The sequence below is a fragment of the Condylostylus longicornis genome, unplaced genomic scaffold, assembly GCF_029603195.1.
Source record: "Condylostylus longicornis isolate FDR11 unplaced genomic scaffold, ASM2960319v2 ptg000101l, whole genome shotgun sequence".
NCBI lineage: Eukaryota > Metazoa > Arthropoda > Insecta > Diptera > Dolichopodidae > Condylostylus > Condylostylus longicornis.
This window is the reverse complement of record NW_026578069.1, coordinates 56,244-80,221: the sequence shown is the minus strand read 5'-3', so window position 1 is coordinate 80,221 and position 23,978 is coordinate 56,244. Positions and strand designations below refer to the sequence as shown.

The window sequence follows — 23,978 nt, the reverse complement described above, 5'->3', positions numbered from 1 at the left end:
CACTTGTACATAGCAGATTATCTCTACTGTAAATTAAGTGGACATCGAAATCATCGTAAGAGATTGTCTTAAAATTGTTAATAGCATTAACATTTTAAGATAGAAGAGTATAACATTATAGTTGTTGTTGTTGTTTTGTTTCTTAACAAAGAATAAAAAATAATATAAAAAAAAATAAATTTCAAACAAAAGTAGAAAAGAATACAAGAAAAAACATGAAAATCATGTCCGGTTTCAATGGTTTCCATATGTACATACCTACATTATATTCGTTATAATTTGTTTTTTACATTCATTCGTTTGTTTTTTTATTTTTCATCCATTTTTTGTTCTTTTTCATAGAAGAGAAGAGATCTCGAGAAAAAATTCATTCAGTAGAAATGAAAATAACAAAAAAAAAAAACAATAATAATTTTACATAGAAAAAATAACAAATAAAAAAAAATAAAAGTCGAGGTGTATTTAGAATTTCTTCTTAATTTTGTGGTGAAAAACAAAAAAAGAAAATAAATACTATTTTTATTACTCTGTTTTTTTTTCCGTTCAAACCAAATTCTTCTTATATTCCGTTTCTATCCTATATGGGTACTATTAAAAATTATAAAGGAGAAGAGAGGCTTTTTAAGTTTTACTTAAAAACGAATTGTATGAATTGAAAACTATTGAAGCGTAGGCTTTTTGTTGAGAAAATCAACAAAAAAAAAGTGAAAAAATACAAAGTGATTGTGTCATTGTCTGTGTTTTCTTTCTATACATGATATTTTTTTATGTTCCATCAATATTTTCAGATCTTATAATTAATTTACCGACAGACAATGTTGTTTTGTTTTTCCTTTAATAATTTACAGCAGGATGAGAAAAATGCAAATTTAATTTATTCACAATTTAGATTACAATAACAAAATTGTATGAATTTTGGAAAATTTATCAAGCAGCCTTATGTGTTTGTGAAAATATACGAAGTGTATTATTTTTTGATTTCCCATATAAGGGATGTTTTTTTAATGTGCACAAAATTATAATGGTAATTTTTCTTTAATTTTTCATTTTTTTTTTACATCTTTTCACCTTATTTAAGATATGATTTTTCTAAAATATAAAAAAAGTTAACATTTAATTGTTAATTTTTAGAGATTTGTTTATTATTATCACATCTATAGTGATAACACGCCTAAAAGTATTTTTTTTTGCAAAAATGTTAACATTCATGTACATATGTGATTTTTTTTCTTTTTATAAAATAATAAATTCTGTGGAAATTAGCCAAAAGCCGATATTAGGAAATTTGTAAATGCCGATAATATTAATTAGTTAGGTTTGTTTAGTTTTGGTTTAAACACTTTTATTTCTTAATTTGCTCATGGATTACTGATAAAGAAAATATTGACTCTTTAGCATTTCATTTTTATCACTAACTGAAGTTAGCCAAGAAATGATTTTGATAAATTTCCACAGAATTATAACTTTCTTTGAGTGAAATATCTTGCAAATGCTTATATAATCGGAGTATCGAGAATTCATGAGGAAATTTCATTCTCTAGAATTTTTAAAAAATTTTGTATTTTTTTTTTTGTAAAAACTTTCAAAACTAATTTGAAAAACTCTATATATTTTATATTTCAATTTTGGTAGAAAGTTTTTCGCCCAATTTAAGATCAATATACAATTTACATACATACAAATTCAAGGGAAAACCCCCCTTTTCTAAAAATGTCAAAGTCCAAGATAATTTTTTTTTAAAAAAGTATTTTTTTGCTTTTAACCGAAAATTAAAAAAACATTTTAATATGCTATAAATTTTTTATTATACAAACACATTGTAAATTATAATTTTATAATAAATGCAATATGTTTGAACTAAATTTAAGTTAAACATTTTATAGCATAAAAATTATCATGAATAAATTTAAAAAATTCGAATTAAATTAAAAATTAAATTTTTAATTCAATTTCAATAAAATAATAAAAAAATTTTATTTTTATTTAAAATGTTTTGACTTAAACTGAATTTTTTCTTTTTTGAGTTTTTGCAAAAATTTTATAAAATCAAAGTGATATAAAATTTTTGCTATTTATTTTAATATTGGCAAAGATATTTTTTGATTAATTTGCTACCAGATATACTTTCTTCGTATGTAATTTTGATATTATAATTATTAAAAATAAAAGTAATCAAATTTAAAAACATATAAAAAAAAAATCTTAATTAATTGCATTTTAAGGTTTTAAATTTCATGATTTTAAATGAACAAACACATACATAAATATTTATTTAAATTAATTAATATAAAAATTAATTAATATTATTTATTACATACATATATATGTATGCATAGAAGAGTATACACTGAAAAAAAAAAAAATTAAGAAATTGATTTTATTTTTTTTTTAACTCCGAAATCTTATTATACTTGTGAAAATTTTAGTAAATCTTGACCCAATAATACCAAATGTAATAAATCATGTCATTTTAAAATTTGCATTTTAATAATAAGTTGCTTCTTTTAATCTCTTATTAATAGTATTTTTTTTTATATAGTATGAAGACATACAAATTAAATTACATTTGCTATATGAAATAGTGCATTAACCCCTTAATTTTAAATATCGACGTAATATAGTAAATTTTTTTTTTCTATATTTATGTATCTATAGTATATCTATTTTCAAATATTAGAAAATTAATTATGTTAATTCATTTTGAACAAAATATTGAAAAAAAAATTAAATAAAAATTTCAAAAAAAAAAAAAAATTAATTTTATTTTGATTGTGTTTTCTTTGATTTTTTTTATTTTTTTGTCTTCAAATTTTGATTAATTGCTGTCTAAGAGTTTAAACGTTTTCTAAAATCTTTAAAAACGCATATTTGAATACTTTTTTAAAAGTTAATTAAAAACAAAGAGAAGAGAGAAAAAAAAAATTTTGTGTTTTTTTTCCTATTTTCTATTTATACATAAATAAAAAGATTTAATAGATAAATATCTAATTAAAATCGAAAAAAAAAAAATTATAAAAAAAATGTATAACTATAAAATAGTAAAATTTTGTTATAAAAATGAGCTCGAACTTATTAATGATATTCAAGAAGATTTACATGAATTAGAGTACGTAATTATTTAAGATTGATAAATCAAAAAAAAATATATATATGTATATTCATGGTATTCTTTGGCAATTTATACTCGTATATACATATGTATACATATATACATTAATGACATTATAATGTTTAAATTTTAAAATTTTAATTTACTCTATTATTGTTATTATAATTTTATTAAAGAGAATACGGGTCAGAAAATTTAATCAAAATCGAAATATTAATCGAAAATTTATCGATTTATCAAATGGAATTAATTAACGAATGTAGAGTAGAACATTTTATTTATGCTTTATTTCTTAAAATAAAATTTTTTTTTCTGCAAATTTGTTTTTCTCTTTCTGTGATTTTCTTATAAATTTTTTGTTAAAGTTTTGGATTCTATACTACAACAGGTGTATGTTTTGCAAAGCAAGTTTAAACGATTTAAGCAATTTGTAATAACTTATAATTGAATTCTTAATGAGAAATTGAAGAAATGCTGTCTTTCACGGTAAATTTTCTAAAATAATTAAATTTTGTTAGTATATGATAAAGGATTCTGTACTCCTCCCGCTTTTGAGGATTGTTTTTGCAAATAAATTAAAATAAATTTATAGATCACATGTATGGCGCGTTTTTTTTAAGGGTATATACACATTAATATATTTGAGACTTGAAACCGCAAAAAAAAAAGACAAGAGAAAAATCAAAATGAAAATTGGTCAAAATAAAGTCAAAAAATGACCAAAAGGCATTTGAAAATTTTACAAGTCGCAAATATCTAAATTTGCTAGCAAAAATTTTAAATCGGAATTCATTTTATTTCAAAATAAAAATCTCCTTTTTGTTTACTTTTATGCTTGGTCTTATAATTTATTTTATTATAAGAAAATTAAACAAAAATTTAATATTGATTTAAAGAAAGATTTTTATAATATATTCTATTAGTGGCAACACTATAAAATTAATATAAAAATTTCATTATGAACATAAAATATTTATATTAAAAAAATCAAATAAATTTTATAAATTTTTTATTATTATTTTTAAATTTATTCACTTTTATGAAATTTTGTAAAGGAAACCGCTATAAAAAGCAGAACTGATGAAAAAAAAAACAAGTTTTTAATAATTTTGCTTAAAATTAAATGTCAGTCAAATGTAAAGGAAACTGCAAAGGGAAAACTGATTATATTAAACCTTTTCTACTCACTATAAAAATTAATTTCATTTTATAGAAAAGATTGAGTCCAGAATCAAAAGTAATAGCATCATATCCCGACAAGCAATGACGTAAACGAATGATGGCCAATTTTCGTTAATGCTATACGATTTTCATGAAAAATAAAGGGGCAATTAAAAATAAAGTTTGAGTACAAGTAAAATTTAAAATTTTCTGCTTTTTGACTTTTGTATAAGTTTGGTTTGATATTTTAGGAAATTATACTACCATAGGAAAAATTTTAAGGGTTTTGCAATTTTTTATAAAATTAAACAATTTTACAAAAAATTGATTAATCGGAAGTTAGACTAAATTTTTAAAATTTTAAAATAACAAATGAATTAATAATTTTTATAAAAAATTTTGTTGACAGATTTCGTTTTTGAGATTTAAACATATTTTATTCATCTTCCATTTTCAATGGTTCATTTATTAAAATATTATTCAACTTGTTTGATTTTATTTAAACAAAAAAAAATTATTGATCTTAATACCATTTAAAAAAATTAAAATAAAATATAAGAAAATTTATTATTTCAGATTGTTTCTATTGTCGATTGAAAATTTATTTTAAAATATTCACACTCGGAAATAGAAAAGACAGTGAAAAATTGTTTTAATACATAAAGAAAACCACTAATAGAGTTGAACGTGTCAACTCTCTAATGTTCGTACTTTGTTAATCTATAAAATCAATAATAATCATACTTAATTTGAGCTCTATCTAATATTATCTTATGGGAGAGAATAATGAATTAGTATTTTAGCTTAATTCTTAATTTAATAGAATTAATATTTCTTGAATAAAGTGCGATTAAATCATTTTCATAATCGTATACGGCAATTACCGAAGACATTTCCAAAATGTTAATCAAATTTGAAATTTGTCATGCAAAATTTCAGCATTCTAATTTAGCGCAGGCAATTTTTTCTCAGTATAAGAGATTTATTTTTAATACGGAATGGTAATTTTATGATATCACGCACAAACATTATTTGCACTGATTTCAAGATAAAGAAAATTTAAATTTCAAAATCTATTGATATTTTAATGAATTGTCTATGAAATTTGCGTAGAATATAAAAAAATTTATCATTCAATTTATACTTGTATATAGTGAAAATAATAGACTTTTAAGTTTCAACATAATTATAAAGGTAGATTTTTTAAGTTCTCGACTACATCTAGTATTAATTTTGCCTAAATTTTTATATAGTAAATTTTGTTATAATAATGTAGCAATATTCTTGTCTTAATTGTTAGGAATTCATTAAAAATATTAAATAAACCATTATAACCTAGCAGAATAGATTCATAAAATTTACCACCAATAAGTGTAATTTTAATGAAATCACTTTATAACCCAAGTACAATGTCAAACATCAAACGAATCAAACATGTAAACGAATTACCATTCTGTGATAAAAATTGGATTTTCATAAAATATGAAATAAAAAAAAAATATTGTTTTTAAAAAACTTCTCAATTTTTGTCATATTTATTTAAGAGCAGTTATTAAGAAATAAAACAGTTAGAGGAATTTAGGCACATTTCGATGCAGCAGCGTTTTTTTATTTGTTATACATTTCTGCGCGCTTGTTATACCCTAATTGTCAAGGTATGTTAACATATCCTTATCTTCTTGATTAAATCAAAATAATTTCCAATAAAAAATATTTTTCTAATTTTCATATGTACTTATACTTACATTTCGTGCTCAACCGACGATTTGTGCTGATATTCTTATATGCAGATTTGAATAAATAATTTATTGTTGTTGACAAATTTGAATACAATTTAAATAGCATATTATAAAAATTTGATTAAGTTTAATCGTATTTGATAGTAATCATTAAAATTTGATAAAAATTGGATTGGATAGATTAAAAATTCATTAAACACAAAATAAAGAACAATACAATTACAAAAATTTATAGTGATTCATTTCCAAAAATATTATAAGATGTAACGGGCACTTTCGTTTATTCATTACCAATATTAAAAATATTCCGAATTTGTCAAATTTGGTTCTTTTATTCCTGTTGAATTTTTTTTTAATTTCCATCTCAAAGATAGAATAAATCGAAAAGAATAAAGAATGTTATCTTGTATAATAGTTGTAATGTCAATTTTTGTTTTTGTTCATTATGTTCGTGCAGTTCATTAGAAATATTCCATCAAGCTGACATTAAGTATTCTATTCTTTCTATTCAATTTTGAATAAACGAAAATAAATAAAATATTATTTTTTTTTTATTTTATTCAAATATACACGTGTGGGCCCGGTTGATCACAACACGAAATATCTTAAAAATTATATATAAATACATGTGTATATAAAATATAAGTAATGATAACACGAAATTTGCGTTTTCATTTACTTTATTTGAGCTTATATTCGGTAATTTTACGATATAATAATTTTGCATTTTTGTAAAAAAAATTTATTCAACTATAGGTTTTTTCTATTTTGTTAAAGGGAAAATTGCAAGTTTTAAACGAATGGTTCCTCATCTTGATTTATTTCAGTTTGTATCTACTATTTTAGTTCAAGTATTACAAATTAAAGTATTACAAATTGTTGTCTTATGTCATTGATTTTGAATACTAAACAATTATGTATTCTAAAAAAGAATGAATAAAGTATATTATAGTTGTCAAACGACGCTTATAATAAATAAATCATGAAAAAATTTGAGAAATACAAAAACAAAATAAATTTTGTGCTCCGATCCTGTATTAAACTTTTCATTTCTGAAGCAATTTCAATTTGATTTTTTACATATAAGGCAAAAATTTTTTTTGTTCTCTCTTTTTTATTATTAATTAAATTTAAAAGCAATTGTTAATTTAAGCCTAATTTTGGCAGATCGATAATATTAAATTTGTTTTGTTTACTAAGAAAAAGTGCGTCGGCAATCAGCAAAAATAGGACAACTGTTATAGCAAAACCATCATGGTTTTTGAAATCCAAGTTTGAGTTGGCAATTCCTCATGAACACTTTATTTTCTCCTATTATATTAGATTTTCATTTAATTAAAAAAAATTCAACTTTACTTGAACATGTTGAAGATTACAGTTTCAAAAAATCTAATTCTAATATTAGACAATTTTGTATGACTTCCCCGTGCTGCAGTTTTGATATTTTAATTAAGCCTCGTTATACATTATGTCAGATTTTCAAAAATCCAAAAATTTTACTTTAGAAACGCTTGAATTAATTTTTAATTTATATACTGCCGATATTTTTGAGTCCTTTCCTATGTTAAAATTCAAAAGCTAATACTTAAGTTTGTTTTTTTTGTCATATAACATTTTTAGCTTGTGACATCAAAATTAAATAAATGACAAGCTTTTTTTCTTTATTTTATAGCATGCAATAAGAATTTCAATCATTCTAATCATATTAATTAGTAAAATACTATAAAATTACATTAAAGTTACGTGCGTTTTATATAAGCAAGTAATTTACAAAATTACAATTTGTAAAATCCTTCGGAAAAAATATTTTTAAAAATAGCAAATTGATTGCAAACAAATCATTTTATTTGCAATTGTTAATAATATTTAAAATAAATATAAATAAATAGTTAAGAAAAATTCTTGAGAATGGAAAACAAATCAAAAATTTAATATATATATATATACATTGTATATATATATTATTTGGTATAGGTACGTATATGTAGTTTTGTATAATAAATATAACGATCATAAAGGAATTAATCGCAATTACTGATTTTATACATTTGACTAGTTTTTTTTTATTTTTATAAATTGCAACATTGTTATTGTACATAACTAGATTTTAAATAAGAAAATTTGCTCATATTAAATTCTACTTTTAGAATGAATTACAAAAAGCCTACATATACTCACAATTTTAATAATATATTATTCTTAGTTCACCACATGCATAAAAGCCGCTTATTATTGAATTAATTCAATAACGCCGTCTTGGCGCAACATAAATCCAAATCATTTCAAGGTTAACTTTTATGAAATATGCACCCCAAACTTTCTTTGAAAAATTTTTTATTTAGTGTAAGAAAATATTGAATCGGCGCGTATAAATACAAATCAAGAACTTTATTTTGACTGTAAAAATGAATTTAAGATGTAAAAATAAAGTTATTTTGAATTTTTGAAGAAGTTATCAACGATATTCTATATTTGACGATTTTTTTTAAAAAAATCCAATACCGAGACCAATTTGTATAGAAAGTACCAGTTACAGTGTACCAATCGTAATAGCGATTTACGTGCAGTAAGAGTATGGATCTTTACCAAATTTAAAATCAGTATAGATCTTCGCATTCTCAAATAAATATTTCAGCAACAGTATTCTCAACATATTTCAATAATATATGAGAAAGCAAATGTTTAAACCTTGATGTTATATACGCGATATCGTGATAAATAAAATACACCCCGTCGTATATACCAAAGTATAATGTACATTACCGACGTAAAGAGTTGGTATTTGAATTTTGGTTTTGCCCAACAAAAACATTAACATTTTTTTTTGTTACGTTTATTAAAAAATCTCTAATGATGTTACTATTGTAAAGCTCTTGCCACAGAAACAAACATTTCTTTCCAATTTAGAATTTGAAATTTGTTTATAAACAATTTTGTGCAATTTTCGCTGAAAATCAATCAAAAATTGCATTAAATTTTTATTAAATTAAAATTTATACACCACTAGAAGTTCATGTTTATTAACAATTTTACATATTATGAAAAACGTATTGTTCCATGAGATAAAAAATTTTTACATACTAACATGTACATATACATTTTAATGAAATCTCATAAACCTATAATCCGTATCTTAAAAAAATATAAAAATTAAATTCCAAGATAAAAATAAGAGAAATCAATGACAATTTTTAAAACGACAAGAGTAATTATAATTCAACATTTTACCTACAAAATATCAAAATAGTAGTAATTACAAGTCATAAACATATTAAAACAATTTGTAATATTAATGAAAAAAAAAATTTCATATAGTGTTGGTAAAATAAATTATAGGTGTACAAAATTTAAAATCAATAGCAAAACATAACTAGTCTTTCAGATATTATTATATAGGAACGAACACATTGAATACACACTGAGAAAAATATTAACATAAAATTTAATCAAGCACAAATTAATATTATTCTAATTAGAATTTAAATTTATTCGAAAACAGTATTTGGAATTTAACTATTAGCCAACGAAAATTGAAATAATGCCGCTGTCTATAGGATTTAAATGGTCTAGACATGTAAAATGACAAAAAAAATTTAAATTTAATTTTTATATTCTTTGATTTTATGTTACAAATTTCAAAGATTTTAGGAAATTCGTAGACCCTATTAGAAACTTGAAATTTGAAATTTTAAAAATTTCATATTATAATAAGTTCGATATTAATTATTAAACTATTTAATGCAATCTCGATAGTTATTCTAAAAAGTATAACACTTTTTGTTAAGTCACTCATTTATGAAAAGCATCTGATCAAAATTTTGATCAGATTTAGAGTTTTCAAAACACTGATCTGATCTGATGAAAAATTCTGTAAGATTAAACTCTAGAAATCGTAATTCATTATTAAATTTTTTCAAAATTTGAAGTGTCATTTGAATATATAGTATATACAAACCGTGTGAAATCTGTGAGCAAACCCTGATTTAAAAAAAAAAACACGAATTTCCATCTTTAAATTGGATGAACTGCGGACATTCTCTTCCAAAAAGAATTATTATACATATTAACGTATTATTTGTAAAATAATAACTATATTTGTGTTATTAATTACATTATAATTTAAATTTAATATTTAAAATAAAATTATAAAATTCAAAATAGTATATTATTTATTTTGTTTCACTCTGTGTATATGCAAAAATAAAAAATTCATTGATTTATTTAAATATTTAGATATTGTATATATAAATGTACATTATACATATATATTATATATTGTTATATGCATGTAATAACATTTTTCAATATATAAATATATATAATATATATACATACATACGTATGCAGGTAAATGTATAAAACTAAAATGCAATTCAATACATTTTAAATTTCACGTTTTAGAATAAGAAGCAAAAAAGATAAAATAAAAAATTATCAACTCAAATATAATCAAGAAAAATAAAATTAAAGAAAACTTTCTATAATAATTTATATATAACAATTTATATGTATATATAACAATATAAAATGTGTATACGAAATAATACAAGATAAGATGACAAGATGATTCGGAATAATTTCAAAATAAATAAAATTAGTATATATGTATGTAGGAACATATAATATACTTATGCAAAACAAATGATTTATAACTGAAATACATAATAATTATAAATATAAATTAATATTTACAAAAATGAAAAAAAAAAATATTTAAAAACTTACATTTAATTTCTCTTCTCGTTGCTCCTTTATTTATTTAAATTCGTAATAAATAAATAACTGTTATAAAATGTCAATAATTTTATTTATATAAAAAAAATTCTATAAATGTCACAAATCATTTTTTTTATTATTTTTATTTTTTACAACAACAATTAAAATAGTGCTTATCAAAATAAGTATAACACTTTTTTTTTAATCTTTTATAATATGTTATACAATTGGTTTCAATATCATTATTATTATTATAAGAGTTGTTATTGCTTGTTATTGCTATTTAAATTTTATATTTATTATAAATCCAAGATAACAGTTATTATTAAAAGACAATTTCTGAGCATAATAAAAGAGAATATTATTTTATTTATTTAATATAAATTTCTCTCCAAATTAACCTAATAGCTCGTACAGAGTTTTATGATTATTTTAAAATATAAATTTTTTGATATTTCTATTTTTGATGTTTAGAAGTTGAGTAAAAAGAGTTCAATTCATATTGTACATATTTTTGTTGAATTTATTAAAAATGATAATATACCTATATGTATATAAATATATTATTTATACTATTCGAATTTAATGAATAAAATTTAAAAATAATATGTAATTAAAATTTTATAAAACTTCATTATACATCATAATTCATAATATACATATATTCTGATATATATATATATAGAATAATATTAATATGTGTATATAGATATATTTTCTCATATGAAAGCTACATACAGTATAAATTTATGTTCAAAAAAAAAAAAACTCAAAACTACTACATATACAAAATATAAAACTCTTTTTATACCCGTACGAACGTATGTTCGAATGGTATACCAAATTTGGATTACCATTTTTAACGTTAAGGAATAATATAGTCTGAGATATAGACATAAGTGTATGTTTTTGATTAGCTCCGAATTCTGAGTCAATTCGACTATGATTATTTAAATTGGATATGATCGAGACACTGGTTCGGGTAACTGCTATACAAATTCATAATTTATTAGACTATAATATTATTAGCTGCCATACAACTTCATAAATTTATTTGACTAAGAAATTATGGAAATTACGATGTTTGAAATTTCGCACAAACGAATATGTTATTAAGGCTAATGTGTTTGATAAAAGTCGTTGAAATTACTTAGCTATTTCTGGTAGCTGCCATACAACTTTAAAAATTATTTGACTCTATCTAAAAAAACTGTTCAACCTACAATACTGAAATTTTGCAAAAACAAATATGATAAAATGGCAGCTATATTCTTGCACAAGCAAATATGTATGTTTTTAAGGTAGTTATGTTTGTGGAAGTTCGATCTTCGAAATTTATCTACGAAGGCAGTTATGCTTGTGGCTATGTTTGTTTCGACTGCTTGTGGTAGCTGCCATACAACCTCATCAGTTTTTTGTTCATAACTCAGAAACTATTAAAGCTGAAATTTTGAACAAACAAATTTATACGGATTTACATGATAACTAACATATATGTATAAAATAGCACTACACATATTATTATAAGAGATTGTTTATGTTTAGACAACCATTTATTCATACGGATATCACAAAGTTGACACGATCAACTCTCTCTATTCTCATTTTATTTTTATTGTATTCCTGTTGCTTTTATTATTTTTTGTTCAGTATGTTTTTAAATACCTACATACATATACATAATGTATATAAAATTGTCCAGTTGGAAATTTTTTAATATAGGATCATGTAAAATCAAATAATATTTAAATAAAAAAGTATATAAGAAATTTAATAAAAAATAAAGAATATCAAAAGAATATTTAAAAATATTTTTACTTTAATTTTTAATTGATGAAATTTTGATTTATGTTTAATGTATCAACATATATATATATATATATAAATTAAAGTACCTGCATTATGCTCTCAAAAATATGAAAGAATTTCCTCTCAAAATTTTGTTTTGGTATATAATAAAAATAAAAATATATTCAAGTAAATTTTCACTTAATAATTTTAATAGCCATTTAAATTCTTGTTTTATTTCTTATGTATAATAATAATAAAAAAAAAAGAAAATGTCGAGTTTAATGTTGATTTGCAAGTTATACAGATAAAAGGCTTAGTAAAACAAAATTTGTTTCTTGTTAAACCTAACCTCAAATAAAATATATGTATATAAGTTTTAATATAATAAATTATTAAACAACTAATTTTTATATACAATTACATGGCATTTATACGCATATAATATGTCTGTATATATATGTATATATAGTATGTATGTACACTTAAAAAACACTCACGCATTTAATTTTTTCTTATTTCTCTTCTTTTATTTTTTATATTCATGTATACATACAATTTATGTAAGTTTGTAAAAATTTTCTTTTCTCATAAAATATATTTTTTATTTTTAAAAAATCACTTAATTTTATTTTAAAAATTCTTGTTAAATTTCTTAAATTATTAATTTTTAATTAAATGTTATTTAATTAATTATTTTGTTTTTGTAACTTTTTTTTTGGAAAATAATAAATATTTTTTAAAAATTTACAATTAAATTTTGCAGGTTATAAAAATGTAAGAATATACCTGATGTTTATTATACATGTATGTATGTATATTTATGTATTTATAATTTATACATACAACGAATAATGTTTAATTAATCTCTTGAATTAAAAATATACACTTAATTTTTATTTTCAATATTTTGTTTTAAATTTTCAATATAATATGCAAATATTTTTCAAAAAATCAAATTTTAAATTAAAAATTATATAAAAATTATTAATAATATTATAAAGTTATTCATTAAAACAAATTATATTTTATATATATTTTAAAAACACATAAATTTCATTTTATTTTTTACATACAGAAGTCATAAAAATCAGTACATTTTATATAGAGGTATGTAAGTAAAGTATACAAGTATAACCTTTATAACACGTTTTATAGTATAATATCCGTAAAAGAAAAAAAGAAAACAATAAAACACAAAAATTCGAAATAAGAATTTTTTTTTTTACATTTATACACAAGAAAACAAATTAAATTACAAAGAAAAGTAAAGTACTAAACACAGAAAAAAAATTAATTATTATTTTAAATTAAAATAATTTTGAAAAACAAAAAAAAAACTGAATTGAAGAATAAAATTTTTATTATTTTTTTAATATATATTTCTCTATATATATATATAAATTTGTATATATATTTATTATTTTCTTTCTCAGGTGTAATAAGACTTTTGTGATCCGTGTGTATTATTGATCGGAAAGGTAGTTAGACGATGACTGAATTAAAAAAATTTTTTATTAAAAATTTTATTAATACTCGCTTGCTCACAAATTTATAACTATTAAACCGTGTATATATACATATTTGTATTATACTCCGAATAAATAAGATATTTTATACTTTATATATTCCATATATATTCTATATTGTAGCTAAGTTATACGTTCCATATATCCATTTGATATTCAGATATTCAATATGCTGTTTTTTTTTTTTCACTTTTAGTTAAATAAAATTAAATACAATATTTTATTATAAATTTCCTTTTTTTTTTTTAAATTTCTCAAATACATTCATTCAATTTACAATTATTACAATAATATTTTGTATACACATATAAATTGAGACTGGTTGTATATTTTTAACAAAATAATAATATATCTCTGAAAAAATTTTTTTATTATATTATTTGGAGAAGAGAAATAAAATGAATTTTCAATTTATTCTATAAGTATATACAATTTAGTAGGCTCATTAAATATTAAACATATACACAGAAACATGTTTACTTGTGTATAATTAAGTCGAAAACAACAAAAATTGAAAAAAAAAAAAACAAAATCGAAATACCTGAATTTACCTGTATTTTTTTTTATCGCAATATAAAGCTTTTTATAAAGATATACATACATACATATATTGCCATATAGAGAGTACACTAATACAAAAATAAAAGCCGCACACACCATGTAAAATGATCTCAGTCGAACCGTATCAACAACCCATATTGAAGGAACGCAGAAGAAAAAAAAGAACATGATTATAAAATGGAAAAGAAAACAAAAAAATAGCTATAAAAATTGTACAGAATATTGTTCATTTTATGCAAGTATGAATGTATGTGTATATATGCGAAAAATACTACATATATAAAAGCAACAAGTCAACCATTTTTATTTTTGTTTTTCACTTTTTTTGTTTTTTTTTTGCTTTTAATAGTGTAATAAAATATAACAAAAAACGAATATGTATGAAATTTAAAATGTGAAAAAAGTGCTGAGTAAAGTAAAGTAAGAAAATATAATAACAATAAATAAAATAAAAGGTGAATTCAGGTGTGTTCTCTAATATCTGACAAATAAATTTGTATTCGATATAAGTAATAATGTTGTGTGTATTTCGAATAAAATTATATGGCTTTGATTTACTAATGATGTATTAGAATGTTCATTTTAATTTTATTTTATATATGTATGTATTGAATATATTGAAGGAAATTTCTCCGTATTTATAAAAAGAATATATATATATATATATTTGAGCCGTGTCTATAAACGCATAAAATATGAGAATTTTTAATTTCGAAAATTTCATAAATATAACTATATTCGATTCATAAATATAACTATAAATATATATATACCTACATAGTATTGGTATATTAACGTCTGTGCTGAGTTTTTATAATGATATTAAATTAATTTTTGTTATATACCTACAGAATATGATTTGGATAAAGACATTCAGACGGCGGGCCGTCAAATTTTAATGAGTCGCAAAAAAAAAATAATTTATTAAATTATATATATTAACGATATATGTACAATTAATTTTATTTTGTCTAAATAATTTTATGCAAAAAAAATATATAAGATTAATTTTGTGACAAACTGAAAAATAGTCAAAAACCCCGTAATCTCAAAATATTGTGAGCAGTGATCAGTAAAGTGATAAATGTTATGCTATGACATGTTCCCTAAAATAGTTGTAATATAAAATAATCTTAACATGTAAAAGTCTGAGGGAGCAAAAATTCAAATTTAAAACGGTCTTTACAAAGAGACTGTTCAGAGATTTATCCCGGGAGTTGACTTTATATTTTTTTCCTTATAAAAAAAGAATGTTATGTATATGAATTAATTTTTACTTTTGTATAACAGATTTTAAAACTACATTCTACACAAATTACTCAAAACTGCTCTTGAATGCAAAAAAAAAAACACTAACAAAGAACTCGTCTATTATACATTTTTCTGAGACAAAGGTTGTGCTATAGGGAGTTTAATGTTTTATGCATATAACAATTTGACAAAATATTATAATTTAAGCTTTTTCTTTTATATATGATAATGTGTTTTTATTTATAAACTTTTTGTTTATTATAAATTATTATAAATCTAACAAAAATGGATAGTTAAAAATTTTATTTTTCTATAACGGAGCGGTAATAAAAAAGGTTTAAAATATCTGCAATTATACACATGTTAAGAGGAAATTCTGAGATTTATTTAACCGCAAAGATATCAAATATAATATGCTTACGTATATAGATCAATAACATATGATACAGGAGAAATTTTTTTTTATTAAAAGGAAATTTTATTTTGAACAATTTATTGATGATTTATAATAAAAAAAATTTTGTTTGTAATAGGATATTTAAAAAAAAATCGATTTAAGTTTAAGACTTTAATATTAATATTATATTGATAGTTAATTTTATAATTATAAAATTGTCAATTAGAATTGAGAAAATTAAATATGACCGAAGGAAATTGTACAAAAATTTAAAATTAATTAAAAAAATTTATTATTTCATTATACAATATATCTATATATTCATGTTTTTATAACAATTTCTTTTGCCATATAATCTGTCAAATTGAGCGAAGAAATAGGAGTTGAAAATAACAACTTGCTTGGTCGTATTCAAACGTAGAAACATAAATTTATTTTAAAGAACAAAATGTGGAGTTATAATTTTAAATATTGGCGAGAATAAATAATTTAATAAAAAATAAGAGTAAAAAATTTTTTTCATTCTGAGTTTCCAAAAATTTTTATAAAATTATTTACAAATTTTCTCTACTGTTCATAATATTTACAAAAATCAAATTATAAAACCTTTCTCATAATTTTAGAAATACTTCTAATATTTTATGATATTTTATGAAATTATACCGTACTTCAAAATCAAGAATTCTAAATTGCTTTCAAAAATTTCCACCAGAGTTGCCACATTACAATTTCATATAATATTACAAAAAAATCCGTTTTACATCATAATTTTCACCAAACGACAATTAATATTATTAAATTCCCTTTCTTGTTTATTTCCCCTTAAAAAAAAAAATTCTAAAATATACCTTTTAAATAAATAAATTAAATATGTATATTTACACAAAATCATTTTGGTAATAATTTATAATAGAGTAATCAACCACCTGTCAAAACCTTTCACAATTTTGAAAGATAAAAATGTAAAATCATTCTAAATAAATATGTAGGGAACATACATATTTATTTCACTTAATATTTCCTCTTTACTCACTCTTCATTTGCATATACTGTCAAAGAAGGCAACACATTTAAAGATTTCAAATACATACAAAAATTTACAAAAAAAAAAACTAGTAAAACATGACAATATTATGTATAGGTAATAACAGTTATAACTACAATTAAAAATTGTAAAATTTCCTTTTTTTTTTATATACATTAACATTAACAGAGATAAAAAGAGCAAATATTTAAAACTCATCTTCGAAATCAAAGGTATTCGAAAATACTCTCCTAAACATGTATTACGAGTATAGAAAAAGGTGAAAAACAAATAAAAAATACTTCACTTACGTATGCGCATCAATATTGCGTGCTTGAAATTCTAATAAAATAACAATAAAATATAGAAACAAAATAAAACAAGTAAAAAAATGGTAAGTAAATTGAAACAGGTATTTTCTAAATGAATAAAGGTGGTAAAGTTTATAATGTATATTAGTTAAAAATCTCTTTAAAAAAAAAAAAGAGATATTAATATAAACGTGTTTATTGTTAATTTGAAATGAGTATAGTAAAAAAACAAAAAATATTTATAAACAAAAAGAAATTTTTGCAATAAGTAGTTTAAAACAAAATTGATATTACGCTCATAACACTTGGAGAAGGAAGAAAAATGGTGAAAATATTGATATTGTTGCTCATTGCATTATTTGTCTCCATACAAAATCTTAATCTTGCAGTGCATGAATTAAACGTCAAACGAATCAGAAAAAGTTTGATTTAAAAATATTTTCACGCAACATACACATGTTCAACCTGTTATTAATTCTTTATTAATCAATTGGTCAATTAAGCTACAATATGTTCAACAATATATTTACTATTTCGACGCAAGCGCGTTCAGAACCTTTTGTGAAGATTCAAAGGGTTAAATAATTTCTATTTAAAATGTTCTTTTAGACTCAATTTCGACAAATTATTGAATTTAGGTTTAAGGTCTATATTTAGTAAATAGAAAAGTTTTCCTGCCAATCGAACCGTATTTTTATATCAAAGGGTATTTGAATGTTGTTTCCACAATAATTTTAAAAATAAATTACGTAAACTAATTTAATTTATTTTTTTTTTTAATTTTATATAAAACAAATAATTTATACTAATTGTATTTTATGAAAATTATAATATATAATTATATTTAATTACTTTAAACCATATATATGTGTACGTGTATAAACATATGCATATATTTAAGTCAAAAGTTATTTTGACAGATGTTTATTTTACGCGTTAGCATTTAGGGGAGGCCGGCGGTTGATTTATTATATTAAGAATTTTACTTAAAATAATTTATTAAGAATTTTAGAATAATTATTAAAATTTGAATTTGAAAATATTTTTTCTAATCCAAATATTTGAAAAAAAATATTCGAAGCAATTTATTGGCGCAACAAAAATTCTTTCCATAAACACAAATCAATTCATACAAATGATTTGTGTTTATATAATAAAAATTTTTACGATAAAATAATTATTGTCATTCTATTGATTAGCTTGTCAAAATATGTAAATTCCAGTATTGCTAATTTTTGACTTACATATGTATGTTATAAAAGGGAAAGCAGCTATAATGTAATTTTAAAAAATTTACTTTTTTTTTTGTATTAATAATAATTAATTATGAAAAAATCGATATAGTATTCAAAAATTATTTTTTTTTTCTTATTTTAATATATAATTGAATTTCCTTTGGCACGAAAATTAAAATATTTTGAACTTATTTGAATTGTATTCATAATTTAATGATTAGCAATGTAATAAATTAATAATAATTTTCAACAAAAAGAAAAACAATTACAAAATCTGATTCCATTGATCTACTATTCTAATTTTTCAAATTTGTATAGCGTACCGGGTACATTTATTGACAGTTTTATGTGGTATTTCTCATAAAAATTTTCTATACAAAATTTTTGAAAAATTTCAGCATTTATAAAATGTTCAATATTTCTCTTTCATAATCATATACTAAAATTTATCAAATATTAAATAATAATATTAAAAATTAAATTTGTTTGTAGTCATACCAAAAGGTAGAATTATTGACACCCTGGTACAACTATTAACATGGCTCAATGGTATAGCTAATGACGTGGTTTAAATGTACAATTATTACCATATTTTTATGAGAAAATAAAAAATAATCATATTTGAAAACTAATTTGTACGTTTTTAGCCATTTTATACAACTGAGACAAGTAGGTAGCAGAAGGTATGCAATATTAGTTTTATTTGCTACTAGTTTTATTTGATATGACCCTTTTACACGTGTAGCGTTTAATCCCAGGCTTCACAAGTTTCAATATAGAAAAGAAAAAGTGTATTTTAAACGTCTTGATCCAGCAGCTGCTACATGTTATTACCAATTTTAGATTAAATGTCGTCAAGGAAGTTTACATACTACATATTTATTATATCAGGGCTATATGCATTAAAAACAATTCTTATATGAATTCTTACAAAACTTTATTACGTAATTGTAAAACTTTAGAAAGACTTAAAAAACTAATGTGTACGCGTATGTACTCATATACATACATATGCTCGGAAATATCGTGTGCATTTCCAATTTTAACAATTATTATAATTCTTTTATTTTACTAAAATAAAGTTTTTTTTTATAGCTCTTCTCCTTGCCGAGTTATTTCTTTTAAAAAATTTTCAAAATGTTCAATTTTTAACTGGTGTCAATAATTGTACCTTCATAGTATGCATATATTGACACCCCATGTCAATAATAGAAATTCACCAAAAATTCAACCAATTATTGACACCCTCATTTTATAACCGTTAAATAATTTTTTTTGTTCATTTTGATTATATATAAACATAAAATTAAACGTTCATTCGCACGAACCTTAAAATTTACTAAATTTACATATTGAAGTTCTTACGATTTTGAATATTTTTTTTACCTAAAATAAATTCTGTAATATTCCTTTTTTATTTTTTTAAAATTAAAAGCCTACTAGTTAATTAAAATTTATTATATAATTAATAAAGAATGAAGAAAATGTCAGATAATTAGAATCCATAATTAATTTTAGAGATTATTAATTTTAAATATTTGAAAAGCGCAATTGCAATCTGGGTGCCAATAACTGTATGGATTTTTCAGAGTGTCAATAGTTGTACCCATTACGCTAATCAATATTGTACTTAACTACATTAATACAAATTTATATACATATATAAATTATATTTTTAATCAAATTTAAAATTATTGTGAGATTTTTCAAATTTAGTAAAATTTTCTGAAATTTTATGATATTTAATTATACCAAAGATATATTAAAAAAAATGATATTCTCTTTAATTCAAAATTTTTAATTAATTAAATTAAAATTTAATACTTTATTATTATATAATTTGTACATCTATAGTAATTTAAATTGAAGTATAATTAATGATAAATTAACAATAATATTATTTAAAGTATAATTTACTATAGAGTTGTATAAAGTATTTTGTTTTTGCAAAATAATAAAATATTATTATAAAAAATTTTCATTTAAAGCATTAAATTAAAAAATTATTTTTTTTTTTTTTTTTTAATGATAAGTTAATGTATATATAATAAATAATTACATGTAGGCGAAATAATATTACACAAAATTAAAGTGTAAAAATGATTTATATCTCTCTCTTTTTACAATTAAATTACAATGCACTTAAGTATGCTAGATTTGCCTATTTCAAATATGAATTTGCCTGGGAAACTGATCGTAATAAGTCGAAAATGACATTTAACACTTCCTGTTTTTTTTTTAATCGTCATTCGTTTTATTTTTTTGCTTATGTTTCAGATACAAGTTTTTAATTAGATTTGCAAGTGAGCAAATAAATGAGAAAAAAAAATTAATATAATTTATGCTTGCATTATGTACAAATTAACGAAATTCGATAAAAATTTTATAACTTTAATGAATGGGGGATCGCGTAGAGTAATAAAATTTTAACAGCATATGCATAAGCTGATTGTTACCTTTTCAAATCTAGAACAGTTCTATTTTATTTTATAATATACTGGGAAGCGAATTCCGAATTATTTTTCATTCTTATACAAGACAAGATTTTTATAAATTATTTATAGAACCACTAAGATTTTCTATAAACGTTTCCTTTATTTTTGTTCCCTTTCATTTGTTTAAATTTTATTTATTTTAACCTTTATAAATTAATTGCCTGTCCATCATATCACCACCTATTGTACATATCTATTGTTATTGATAAACTCACTTTATTATTAGCTATATTCGTTCACTAGTTAAGAACAATCTTTTAAAAAAAATCTTTAAAAAGTAGCATAAAATTTATAAAACTTACTCGTCTCGTATTTTTTTCTTTAATTGAAATTTCTTTTTAATTATTTTTCCCTCTTCTTCATCATTTCCAATGTAGAGTGTATTAGTAATTGGGAAAATTTATTCTTGCATTTATTTTGTATTATTTTTTATTAATAGTTTTCACATGATTTTCTACTTCAACCGGAATCCTTCTTTATGTCAATTGTATGTATAAGTAAGCATATAAAATTTTTAAAATGATTCATAGAAAATGTGTCAATTATAGCGCCAATAAAATATATATATATGCATATATATATATATATATGCAAACTGTAATATAGATTAATATTTTATTATGAGTTCGTTGTAAATTAATATGAGATTGAATGATTATGACTGAACTAAATTATTATAGATATACTCTTAAAATTTGAAGAAAAATTATTAAAAATATTGTTACGTTTTCATAATTAATAGTTGAACTTTGGATAAAAAGTTCCGATAATAAATAATTTTAAGAAATATTTTTTTAAATTCAAGAAAATTAAGAAATAAAATCAACTTCTTACAAATAAAGGATATAAGAATGTTTAAAACTAATTCATAAATTTTAATATATGATGTCCGTATGGTGGGGTAATTGGCATACTCCAGAGTGTAGATCTTTGTTAGTAAGAAAAAAGACTATTAATAGTTGCCTTTACCGTAAAATTTACTTTTTGCAACGTGATGGATGGCGTTTATTGACGGTTAAGAAGCCGAAGCCAAAAAGCCTGAAAACTGTGTTTTGACTAAATTTAATTTTGAAAAAGAAACGTAAAATTGTAAAGCTAAGCAATTCTAGAAGATTTTATATTTTTCTTACTTAATTCATATGGATAACTGATATTCTCAATAAATGCACTTAGCACTTTTTAGTTTTCAACATTATATTAAATTTTAAAGAATTTTGAATGAAAATTAAAAGTGTATACAAATAAAACTTACCTATTCTTCTTCATGTTTATCCTTTACATTTTCTTAGACCCCTTCCAATGAGTGTATCTGAATAATATCCATTTTACTATATATTCGTATACAATTTTATATGTTATTAGAGTTTCTGTTATCAAAGATGGGCATGATAGACATGTTAAGTACTGGCAATATTGAACTGAAAATTTGAATAAAAAATTCAAAAGACTTAAGTGGAAAACTTTCTTTCATTTATTTTAAATTACTTTTGATTTCAATTTATTTATATTAATTTTTTCTTCTGTTATAATTTATTTATTATTTATAAATAATTTTAATGAACACAAACATTTGTAACTCAAGACAATATCAAAGTGTTTTTCAATGTATAATCGTTTAAAATGTAAGACAATATCCTTTTTAACTTCTGTTTTATTTTTTTTTCTTCAATGAAAATTTACATTTTCTCACGGTTTTCAAAAAGATGTATATATATATATATATACATTTCTATAAAACTTTTCTACAATGTTTTACTTCTTAATGAATTAATTCTTGTTTTCTTAATGAAAAATAAAAAGAAATAACAAAGAAAAAGTTTCTTACTTCCTATGAAAAATAATTAATAATGAAGTTTAAATGAATTTTAATGCAATAAGATCATAGAAGAAAAGAAAAATTCAACCGGTAACAATCAATGTACGATCCGGTCTGATCTTTCAAAAAATCTGTCATTTTTTCTTCCTTTATAAAATGAATTAATTTTATTATTTTGTTTTTCTCTGTGTACACATAAAAGTATTTTCATTTGATTAATGGTTTGGTGACATGATAGTACATTTAGTTGCCTTATGTTTTTTTTTTCTTGTGTATTTTTTTTATATAAAAATTATTAACATAATTGCCCTTATACGCTTAATATAATTCAAATTTATATATTATAAATATTTATAATATATAAACACACATACATATGTAATGTAGGATAACAATATAATGTTCATATATTAAATACAAGTATTTTTATATACAAAGATTCTTAGGCGTCAAAGTGTAATATAATGCAATTAATACATATATGTAATAATAATTATAATATCTATAGCCTGAAAAAAAAAAATGTTATCATTTATTATAGATAAAAAATTTTTTTAATATATTTATTAGCAATTTGTAGTATAATTGAGTAAACAACAATATTTTTCAATATTAAAGATGCTATAGCTATCTAAAATTTATTAAATTCAATATAATTATAATAAAAAATCAATATAATCTTAAGTGTTATGTTTTTCCCTGATTTTAAATTATTATAAAAAGTTCCAACACTTTTGACATGATCTTGAATTTGTGATTCGAATAAATCGTATAAATGGTATACCTACATGAATGAGACTATATAGAATACTTTAGATGACACCTTTATTTTAACATATTGAATTT

General features: G+C 21.1%; 1 protein-coding gene across 2 annotated transcripts in view; it reads right to left on the bottom strand.

Moving 5' to 3' along the window:
* Positions 1-13,969, bottom strand: part of LOC129614113 (RNA-binding protein fusilli) — a 124,635-nt gene extending 110,666 nt beyond the window's left edge. For both annotated transcript variants that reach the window (XM_055528506.1, XM_055528507.1), the window contains exon 1: positions 13,773-13,969. The gene's annotated coding sequence lies outside the window, so the exon portion shown is untranslated. The remainder of the gene's footprint in view (positions 1-13,772) is intronic.
* Between the last annotated feature and the right edge of the window lie 10,009 nt (positions 13,970-23,978).